Source organism: Pinus tabuliformis, chromosome 2_1, assembly GCF_031772625.1.
Source record: "Pinus tabuliformis cultivar Carrire ecotype Pingquan chromosome 2_1, CPIR1, whole genome shotgun sequence".
Taxonomy (NCBI): domain Eukaryota; kingdom Viridiplantae; phylum Streptophyta; class Pinopsida; order Pinales; family Pinaceae; genus Pinus; species Pinus tabuliformis.
This window is the reverse complement of record NC_142299.1, coordinates 747,575,808-747,587,481: the sequence shown is the minus strand read 5'-3', so window position 1 is coordinate 747,587,481 and position 11,674 is coordinate 747,575,808. Positions and strand designations below refer to the sequence as shown.

The window sequence follows — 11,674 nt, the reverse complement described above, 5'->3', positions numbered from 1 at the left end:
GGTCCTGTAGCTGATGATTAGTGTATGTATCATGTGTTTTCGTCGGTTCCACTTCCTTAACGTGACTTAGGAGGTCGAATCATATCATAGTGGACTCTCATCACATGTTTATGCTAGATGATCAGTTGATTTTGTCAATGTGGGAGGAGGGCATTACATGGATTTTCCCATTCTTTGACAGCTATCGCATCTCTTGACATATTTCTTGGAATCTTTAAAAAGATAAGTCCCATAATATCCCTAAAGAATGACTTTGTAAGCAATTCTTCTATTATAAAATTGTCCTCCACATCGTTCAGAATGACAAGATTTCAATATTTCTGGCACTTCATCTCCTCAACACATCTTTGGATGATTAAGTCAAGTCCAGTTCGATATAATTCTCCCTCTTTCTAGGAGTAAGGTGCATTAGATTTGATAATTTTTTGTTTCTCTTTGGCTTATAACTACGGGGCTAACTTTCCTGTAGCTAAATAGTTAACAATATCTGTAAACCAAGGAGTTTTAACAGATACTGCAAAAAGATACTCATCGGGAAAATTATCTTTTATGGGAACATCATTATTATCTTTCTGCATTCTAGAAAGGAAATCAACAACTGTGTTTTCTTTTCCTGGCCTGTCGAGAATAGTAATATTGAATTCCTGTAATAATAACAACCATTTAGTAATCCTTCCATTAGTAATTGGTTTATTCATTAAATATCTAATAGCAGAATGATCTGTATGAATGAAAGTTTCATAACCAGTGATATAATGTCGAATCTTATTAATGGCATGTGCAACAACTAAAAAATCCTTTTCTATTGCGATATAATTTAACTCTGCAGGAGTCAATTTTTTTCATGTGTAATAAATAGCATAAAGATTTAGATCTTTCTATCCCAACACAACTCCTAAATCTGTATCTAAAGCATCAATTGAAATATGAGAAGGAAGAGACCAATTAGGTCCTCTTAAAATTGGTGCTTTAGTGATTTTATGCTTTAATGATTCAAATGCTTTCTGGCAGTTATAATTCTAAATAAAATCACAATCTTTTGTAAGAAGTTTAAAAAGTGGAGAAGCTATTTTTGTAAAGTTTTCTATGAATCTTCTATAATGCCTAATAAAACGAAGAAAAATTCTAACATCTCTTTGACAAGTAGGAATTGAAATTTTAGAAATTACTTCTACCTTAATTCCATCACCTGAAATATGGTGTCCTAAAATAATTTCCTCATCAAATATCATAAAACATTTCTCGTGACTTAATGGAATATTTGCTTCTTTACACCTAATGAGATTTTTTTTTTAATTTTTCAAGAGCTTCTTCAAAAGTATTTCCATAGACAGTAAAATCATCCATGTAAACTTCCACACAATCAGGAATTAAATCTGAAAAGATATCCAAGACTGCTCTTTGAAATGTTGTAGGTGCATTACGTAGCCCAAAAGGAAGTAATCTATAGGCATATGTACCCCATGGGCATGTAAAGGTTTTTTATCTTGATTCTCTAGTGCCAATTGGGCTTGGTTATATCCATTAAAACCATCGAGAAATGAAAAATATTTCTGCCCTGCTAAGGTATCTAGTACTTGATATATAAAGGGTAGTGGAAAATGATATTTTAAAGTAGCTTTACTCAATTCCATGTAATCAATGCACACTGTTATCTCAAAATCAGATCCTGATAGGCTGCTGGTCAGGTTGACTTCAAGTAACTATTTCAAACCGACTTTAGGCTGAGGCTTAGCCTCCTCAACCTGAGAGGGCTCTCTCTTGATGGATTAATGATTTTGATTAAAGATAAGATGGCTAACTCTTATAGAACAACTGTGAAAAATATGAATGGTGGAAACACATTAAACAAAACTATCCATTGGGCTTATGGAGTCAACAACACCTCAATATAACAATGAACTCAACCTTACATGGAAGTCAGGGCATTCAGCGTTTAAACATTCAGAACATAAACTCATATGGGACCACACAGTTTATGCATGTATACAAGAAGTCAGAGCACATTCAGTGAATTCTGAGTGATTATACATCCATACCACTGTAAGAATTAAGAAAAGGACAACATCACATATTCTGAACATAAAAAACCCTTCATGAATCCTGAGAAGTAAAGTCAAGCATGTATATTACTGAGAATGAGTCTTACATAGGCCAAATACCAGCTTTTTCATAAAAAAACCTCTGATTACATTGTTGTTTCAGCTATATATAGAGCTCTTCTACCTAACTGAGGTTCCTCCTCCAGCGTGAGGGGAACTCCAATTCTACCTATGATGACACCTACTAACATTTGAAACTAACTAATAAATACAGCAGACTACAAATTGACAGCTCTAGAAACCTAAAACAATTAGGATTCTAATTCGACATCATGCTGAATATATCATTTATTACAATCAAGATGGTGCTCCTACGAGAAAAAGGAGAAAACAGGCTCATTCTCTGACAATTGGTCTTTTTTAGTTTAGCTGTGATGGATGCTCGAAGCTTTTTACTGGTCCTTAATGTCGTATCCCTTTACCTCTGCTGAGAAACAGGAAACTGTCCCTGTTTTTATGCCTTTGTTTTCCTCAAAGATATTCGGAAGTAATTAGCCATGTTGATTTTCTTGAATTAGTAATGAGTGCCACGTCCTTCGTGTGTTGTAAGCTTTTCCCATGTGCATGTGTGCTAACACAAAAACTTTTTTAATGCTGATAGGAAAGTCTTCAAAATTTGGTTCACTGATCGTTAATTATGCAGCTTCAGCAGTTTCGTAGCGCGCTACGAAACTGCTGAGTTGTTCCCAAAAATCACAGTTTCAATGCTAAACTCTGACTGTCTTGAGCTTTATTTTCTCAACAGCCACTCATTGAATGGATTAAAGGCCAAAGAGTTAACCTCACTTTGATGAGCTACAACTGATTGTTGAGGCTTGTTAGGTGCAGGTGTACGCATTTCCCATATGAGCAAATGACAATCATCTCCAACAGAGCCAAAAAGATATTCGTGCTTCAAATGCCATGAAACATCCCCAACTGCTCCCTCATGAACCTTAAATATTTGATTGGCCTCAAGCACTTTCTTTCCAAATGCAGCATTTATATCCCACAAGCATATTTGTGCATCGTTTGAACCACTTAGTAGGTGACCTTCTTTGAGAGGACTCCATGACAAACCATATCCTTCATTAGAATGACCTTTCAATATCGGTTCAGGATTGCAAATCCTTTCTTGAGGAGCCTTTGATGGATGCTTGCTGTAATCAAACACATAAACATCTGGGCTCACTGTCTTCGTTGCAATGACAAATGAATTCTGTGGCATGATTAATCTTCTGGATTATTTGTACCTTGGCTTCGGTGGATTGAAAAACCTTCAATGATGTCATTTTCCAAGTTTTGCAGGGGAATCTGGACTTCTGCTATCATCAAATAATTTGGCTCGTCCTCTGAAGTACGGGTACCCACTATCATTTTCTGCTGAATTGTTTTTTTTTTTATCATCCATTAACACTGACCAGTCATTTGACAGCTTCAGTGCTGCAATCTGGTGTTCGTTTTGACTTTTGTTGAAAATGATTTGCTCAAACGAGAGCGCTTTAACCAGCCGCAGCAGAGTAATCCCGCAATGACATATATGACACCACATGCAAGCAACATGTAGCTTGCAATCTCACGCAAAAGAATGATATATTTTTTACTCACTGTTCCTTCAGACAAAGCTCTTGTCATGACAGCAACAAATATTTGAAGCATTCCTCTTTCCACCCAATACTCCAGAATTCGCCAAAACTTCTGAATCCACTTCCATTCAGTCTCTGCGATCACCACAAATAACGCAATAAGCACTGTATAACCCCGGAGGATGCCATCAAAGACATCTTCACCATTTTTGAATGAATGGCTAAGAGCACGTTTATAACAACGCAGAGGAGCGCGCTGAGGATGGTAACGACACTGAAGCATCTGCAGACGACCAAGAAGGGATCCGTGCGGTTCACATTCTGAGAGTTTTAAGTGCAGTTTTAGGCTCTATGAGCGCCTGAACAAGTTGGTCTTCAGTCAACGTTGAGAGGCTAACAAGAACAGGAAATCGTCCAGTGAACTCTGGTATTAAACCATATGCAATAAGATCACTACTCTCAACCGACTCTAGCAAGGATGATGTCACCGCAGCATTTGTCAGGCCACCAGTCCTCATATTAGCTCGTATAGGCGTTCCAAAGCCAATAGAAGAATCTTGCCGTCTCTCAGAAATCGTTTTCTCTAGATCCACGAAAACCCTGCCACATATAAAGGGAATATCCTTTGTATCGATCTGAATATGATCGCCACGAGGATGTTTGCGAGCTCCCTTTTCTGGAACATGTACAACTATTCCTTCTAGCATTTTAAGTAATGCCTGTTGAACAGCTTTAACATTGAAATCAGCGACCATGAGTAGTTTATACAAAATAGACTACACAAGTAGTAAATCTGAAGTTTCCTTCACTGGGAGAAAGCATGATCTTGGAACATTGACACCAATTGCACGATCAAAAACTTATAGCAACGCCTGCAACCATTTCAAGCTGAAGCGCCTTTACCGCATTTACTTCCTTCGGATTTGGAATTATCTTCTTCTAGGGGTTTTTCTATCTTTCTGTTCTTCAAGACATTTTGCAAATTAGAAACAAAGGAAGGTGGCAAGAGCCCGTTCTTCTCAAAAGTGATACTGCTAGATTGATCACAAATCGAAACCAGAATCAGAAGTTTCGGTCTTAATAGAGAATTTTCAGATTTGGTTTTGGATGGAAGTCCTGATTTGAATGGTATAGGAAAGAATCAAATTTGAAGGTTACAGAACACGCGTCGAGACCGACATGTAAGACCTTGCACATGCTATCCCCGTAAACTTCTTGCAGAAAATATGACAGCTGGGGTGAGATTTGCTATGGATCAGCACGAATTCCCGATTTCGTAGCGCAGTTAGTGCAAAATCGGTGTTTTGCGCTACGAAATCACCTAGACGGAGGTTTCTGCGCTATGAACTTTGAAATAGGATTGACATATGGAGCTTAGGTGTGGTGTGAGACCATTGATGGACTAAAACAGAGAATTGACCCCATTTGACACACTAGCAAGACTCTTAACAAGACTCTAAAACAAGATGAAAAGACTAGGCCCAAAACTGACACCAACCCTTTGACAAATTGAAAAAATTGATGTTCAGAATTTAAACTATTTTTTCTTGAGTGATAACACACACTATCCATTTTCCATTCTTCTTTGAAACAATCACTAAAGGTGAAACCCATTGACTATCTGATATCAGATGATGAAATTCATGTTAAGTGTCTTTTGTAATTCCTCCTTAACAATTTTTCTCAAATTGGGGTTCATCCTTCTCTGAGGTTGTCTAACCAATTTGACATTTTCTTGAATATAAATATGATGCATACATGTTTTAGGGTCAATTCCCTTTATATCAATGTATTCCCATGCATATACAGAAGAATGTTTTTGTAACATTTTTATCAATTTTCTCTTTTGAAATTCTTGTTGAAAATGCAACAACAAAATCCTAATTTAATTTTTTTCTTGAATTAAATTAGGAATAAAATTGTAATTCCACGTCTCATGACATCTTGTATTATTTAACTAAGTTAATTTGACTTAGTTGGTTCAGTTAATTCAAGTTGAGGGTCTAACTTCAGTCATGTAGAGTGTCTCCTACATTATAGGAGTCGTGGTTGAGTTTATTTTAAGTTGTAATTAATTAATTCAGTTTAACTGATTTAAAGTCAGTTAAACTAGTTCCAACTATTGGAGGAACTGGTGGGAGGTCTAATAGTGTGTCGTTGCATGCAGTGTAGTGTGGTGCTTCCTGGAGTGATCAACCAGTAAATTTATGATTCACTCACAAATAACTCATGCATGTCAAATCTGAGAGTTACCCAGTTGAGATTGGAGTTTAGGGACTATGTACTATCAGTGGTATAATCATCTGAATTGTACAGATGGTGCATGCAGTCAGAGGAAGGCCTATGAGGATTGCGCAATTCCAATTGAGGAATTTTCCTAATTAATAGGGGGCTAATTCCCAAGGAAACAACACAAGGAAATAGGGACTTGGGCAAGAAGAAAATTGATTAAGGATTGGCCTGGGCTTGTCTAGAAAGCAGTGAGACATATAGAGATAATACAGAGGTTGCTTAGGCTTGAACAAAGCATTCTAATCTTCTCATATTTTCTAACTGATGAAATATGCAGATAGTAGGGGTTTTTAGTTGTGGCTTTCCACATGAAATCATTGTGTAATGTGTTGATTGAATTCTTTATCTTGTATGCTTCGTGATTTCATGATCGTTTAATTGTTTTCGCTGATGAGTAGAGTAGATTCAAGTCTATTTTTTAGCATATTACAATTAGAAGTTTGAATATACAAGGAATTTATACATGGTTTTAGAACAGAAATCACTCTAGAAAAAAAGAATATGAGTTTGTATTTTGCAGGTGAAATCGAATTTGCAGTATCATACTTCAAAGCCATTAGGATGTCGTTCTATGGATTGAGACTTGAATATGACCTTGAGTGTAGTTTGAACTATATTGGTTGGAAGGATAGGATGGAGGTAGTGTTGGAAGACAATAGGCTTAAGGAATTCATAGACAAAGATATTCATAAGCCTACAGTAGTTGATGCTCAAGATCAGGCAAAGTGGAGAAAATGTGTTGTGAAGGCAAGAAGGATTATCCTAGAAGGAGTTTGAGATCATATTGTCTTAAACCTCCAAGGTAAGGAGACTCCATATCCAATGTGGAAGGCCTTAACATACCTATTTCAAAACAACAGTGACCACAAGAAACTAGCACTGAAGGACAAGCTCAAAAAAATCAAGATGGAGAAGGGAAACACAATACCAAAGTACTTGACCAAGTTCACCTAATGTCGGGATGAGATTTGATGTGTTGGTGTGACAATTGTTGAATATCATCTAGTCATCCTAGCATTTCTAGGCCTTCCTAAGAGATGGCATAGCTACCAAGACTCAATAAATGGGAGGGAGAAGCTATTAGAGGGAGTGTTGTGGTTCGACTTGGTGCAAGAAGAGATTCGCGGAACACCAGAGATGGCACCTCATCCAAATAAGCGAAGAGGATTTTGCATTAGTCAGAAAAGAAAATAAATCCAAGGGAAATAAGTCCCAAGGCGAGGAGGGAAAGAATAAAGACTTTTCCAACATCAATTGTTTTCACTGTCACGAGTTCGGGCACTATGCCATGAAAAGTCCACAGAAGAAAGAAAGCAAGGAGTGTGCAGTAGCAGTAGTAGGTGAAGCTCTAGCTTCACAATTCAAACTTGATTTTACTCTCATTACATACATGGAAAGCATTGTAATGGAAAGCATGTGGTATCTCGACAGTGATGCCTCATTCCATATGATGGGGAATAGAGATCTCTTCAGTGACTTGGAGGAGAAAGACTTCAAGCAGAACATAGAATTTGACGATGATGGGAGGTATAGCGTGACCAATATCAGTACAATTACTTTTAAAAGGGAGTATGGCTCCCCTCTCGAGCTAACATATGTGATGCTTGTTCCAGGACTAAAGAAGAATCTTGTTTTTGTCACAGTATTGGAAGACCGTGGCTACGATGTGATATTTAGAAAAGGAAAGGTTTTCCTTAAACACATCTCCATGGGACAGGTGAAACAAATTGGTGTGCAAGTCAAGAACCTGTATGCACTTGAGGTACAAGATGCATGCAAATCCTTAAGGAGAAAGCTAAAGGTTATAGATTTGGTGGTTGCGAGGGAGTATGAATTACCTCCCAATATGTAACCTCAAAAGCAGCCTCGACAAGTTGTGGAGCAGCTATAAGTGGAGAAGCAAAGAGGAGGCCGAGTGGAGACATGCACTCAAGCATAGACCTCCAATAGGAGGGAATTTCAAGCCAAGTGGGCAGAGGGAGCACATGCGGCCATACCTCCAGGTGAAAGGTGGGGCAATTTGAAGCAATAGTCCCAAGAGTGCATAAATGTGGACAGGATCCATTGAGGTGTGATTGTCTCATGGATCATTACCTTGCTACGGGGGCCCAAAGTATTTAGTAGTAGGAGGATCAGTATTAGTAAGATATTGATGAGTGCAGAGAAGTGTTGACAACAGAGCAAGAGGATCAGTAGCAGAGTCAACAATAGCACAATTTTCCTAGTAGACAGTTGCAAACACAATTGATTAAGTTTATTTTGTTTGGATGCTTTTCAATTGTACATGTTGCAGTAGCGACCGAAACAGTGACAAGAGTTGCATGCAAAACATTCCAAAGGTACTGGATTGGGATAGATGTGAATCCATTTCTTGTTGACAGGGAGTGTCGAAAATGCAACAAGAAAATCCTAATTTAATTTTGTCCTTGAATTAAATTAGGAATAAAATTGTAATTCCACATCTCATGACAAATTGTATTAGTTAACTAAGTTAATTTGACTTGGCTCAGTTAATTTGAGTTGAGGGTATAACTTGAGTCATGTAGAGTGTATCCCACATTATAGGATCCATGGTTGAGTTTATTTTGAGTCGTAATTAATCAATTCAGTTTAACCAATTTAAAGTTAGTTAAACTAGTTCCAACTGTTGGAAGAACTAGTGGGAGGTCTAGTAGTGTGGTATTTCCTATAGTGTAGTGTGGTGTTGCTTGCAGTGATCAACCAGTAAACTAATGATTCACTCATAAATAACTCATGCATGACATATCTAAGAGTTACCCAGTTGATATTGGAATTCAAGGATAGTGTACTATCAATTGTATAATCATCTTAATTGTATAGGTTGTGCATGCAATCAGAGGAAGTCCTATGAAGATTGCACAATTCCAATTGAGGAATTTCCATAATTAATAGGGGATAATTCCCAAGGAAACAACGAAAGGAACTAGGGACTCGGGAAAGTAGAAAATAGGTTAAGTATTGGCCTAGGCTTGTCTAGGAAGCAATGAGACAAATAAAGATAGTGCAAAGGCTGCTCGGCCTTGAGCAAAGCATTGTAACCTTCTCATATTTTCTGACTAATACAATATACATATAGAAAGGGTTTTTATTTGTGTATTTTCCCAGGAAATCATTATGCAATGTGTTGATTGAATTCTTTCTCTTGTATGCTTCATGATTTCATGACCATTTAATTGTTTCCACTAATGAGTAGAGTAGATTCAAGTCTATTGTTTTAGCATATTACAATTAGAAATTTGAATCTACAAGGAATTTCTACAATTCTTCCAGGTTATAAGTAATGTTTAATGTTTTACCTGGAAAGGTTTCTACTAAATAATTGTCAAACTTTTCCATAGAAGAAGATCCATTTGATGAGAAGATAAATATTTGATCTTACATTGTTATTGAAAACTTTGATCTTGCTCACAATATGAAGAAGAATCATTATTGTTCATCAAATTTATTAATTTATCTTCCTCATCTATTTGTAAAAGAGTAAATAATGGTTGAATATCATCAAATTATTCATTGTCATCATCTATCCAAACTTCACTTTCTACTTTAGGTATTGTTTTTACATGTGGGTATAATGTAAATTTCTTAGTAGATCTATCATCAAAGATATACATATCACCAGATCTACTATAACTTATGAATGCATTAGTTGTAGCTAGTCATTGTCTACCAAGGATCAATGGATGGCCTCCTAAATGATTTTTGGGAGTTAAAATCATAAAATCAACAAGATAATCCCATGAATCCAAACAGACAGACACTCCTTCTAATATACCATCTAGTTTGATAACAAATATACCATCTAATTGTAGTAAGGTTGGGGTATATTGAAGATTGGGAAGCTTCAATTGATCCATGATTTGTTTTCTCATTGTTGAGTCCCATTTTTCTCACTTTTTGATAGCCTCCTCAGACCTTGTTGCCCCCTTTTTGAACTCTTTTTTATTCCTAACTACTCTTATTTCGACTATATTACCTAATTTTAACCAAAAGGGTGATGTGTGCTCACAGTATGAAAATTGTCTTAAAAAGTATTATTTTACCTTGTTCTTAAGTATTTATTGAAGTTAATAATTTCCTAATCAAATTATCAATCTTGACTGATCGAAACCTTATGTAGATTAGTCATTATTTGAAGCAACTTCGTGATTTCCTGCAGACAGTCGTGGTCGCTGATTTCCTGCAGACACTCCGCGATTTCCTGTAGATGTGGATTTCCTGTAACCGCCCAGATTTCCTGTAGCAGAATCAGTGGTTGGATATGTTCCACTTAGTTTCAAGAAGAACAAGGACATGGGTTTTATGAGGAAATCCACCTACATGGAAGCTATCTTATTGGTTGCCTCAAATACATTATTGAAAATGCCCAGATCTTCAGTCCTCTTCTCGATGGTTGTATTGGGAAAAATATCCAGCAATGTAATGAAATTAGTTTGATCCATTCTTTCAGTCATGGATCAAACTCAGCAGAGTTATTTTGTCATTTTGTTTAGTTATTGATATAAAGTCGTTACAACATAGTAGTTTTCATAATTCAGGAAAACATATGCCTTTGAACTTGTATAAATTTCATTATGTTTCATTTGCAAGGGGGATGGTTGGTCGAACATATCATACTTGTACATCTCTGTAATATTTTCATATTAATAGAAAGTTATATGTTCTGTTGATCTCTTAGTGTAAACTCCTTTAACAAGAGAGGGGTTGTGAGTAAGGGAGGCCCCCCTTTGCTCACAACTCCATTAGTTACAGTATTTGTATTTCTTTTAATTATTTCTATGCATCAGTAAGTTATTTGCACAGCTAGTGTTCTCTTTTCTAAATTTTAGCAGCATATGTGAAATGGTTGGATGAAGAAGTTTATTTGATAAATGTGTTTGGAATCATTTAATCAGGTTTTAGCTTCTTGATTTTTATGACTGTTTGTTTGGTCTTTTATCTTTTCTGATCAACATCAGCAATATCAAGAGCTGTAAAGGGATGATTGGATCCACTCAATAGCCTTTGCTACCAAGTGTTGATGCAGAAAAGAGACATTAGAGCTGTGTGTATGAATGGTTTAATTAGAAAGCACTTAAGGTATTAGCCTGCATATATTTTGTGCAACATCTCATAAGCTTACCTACCCTTGGTTGATAATTTATGTCTATCAAATTATAAGTCTATAATTTTCCCAAACACTCATGATATTAATGGTTGCTCCTAAATCAATCAAGGTGTTTGGAAATTCAATACCATTATTGTGAATTTTTACAATAAGGCTACCTGGATCTAGATATTTTTGAACTATTGGTTTCCCCATCATAATATCTACAATCTTTCCTACCAATTGAATTTTCTTGACATCTTTTCTTTTTCTTCCTGGTTTTTTAATGCATGACTCGTTAATTGTTTTTGAAAATAGTGGTATTTCCTTTATAGCTTGGAGTAAAGGAAATTTGATGCAAGTATTTTTCAATTCATCTAAGATATCATATTCTAGTAAAACAATTTTCCTTTCTATTCCCTTATCAATTTTAAGCCTTTCAAGAAAAGGTGGATTTTGTAGGGAAACATAAGGTTGTTATACTAGAGGAATTGTAGACGCTAGGTTTATTTGGTTATCATCTAAATGTGTAGGAACATATTCCTTTGGAGGAGTCTTTTTTTACTAAGAAGTGTTTCTTATTAAGGAACCTTGTCCTCTTTAGATTCTTA

At 36.2% G+C, this 11,674-nt stretch overlaps 2 pseudogenes; both read right to left on the bottom strand.

The window, feature by feature from the left end:
• Positions 1-2,832: 2,832 nt before the first annotated feature.
• Positions 2,833-3,950, bottom strand: LOC149202745 (histone-binding protein MSI1 pseudogene; annotated as a pseudogene).
• Positions 3,951-3,981: 31 nt separating this feature from the next.
• LOC149202744 (CLP protease regulatory subunit CLPX1, mitochondrial pseudogene) lies at positions 3,982-4,422 on the bottom strand (annotated as a pseudogene).
• Between the last annotated feature and the right edge of the window lie 7,252 nt (positions 4,423-11,674).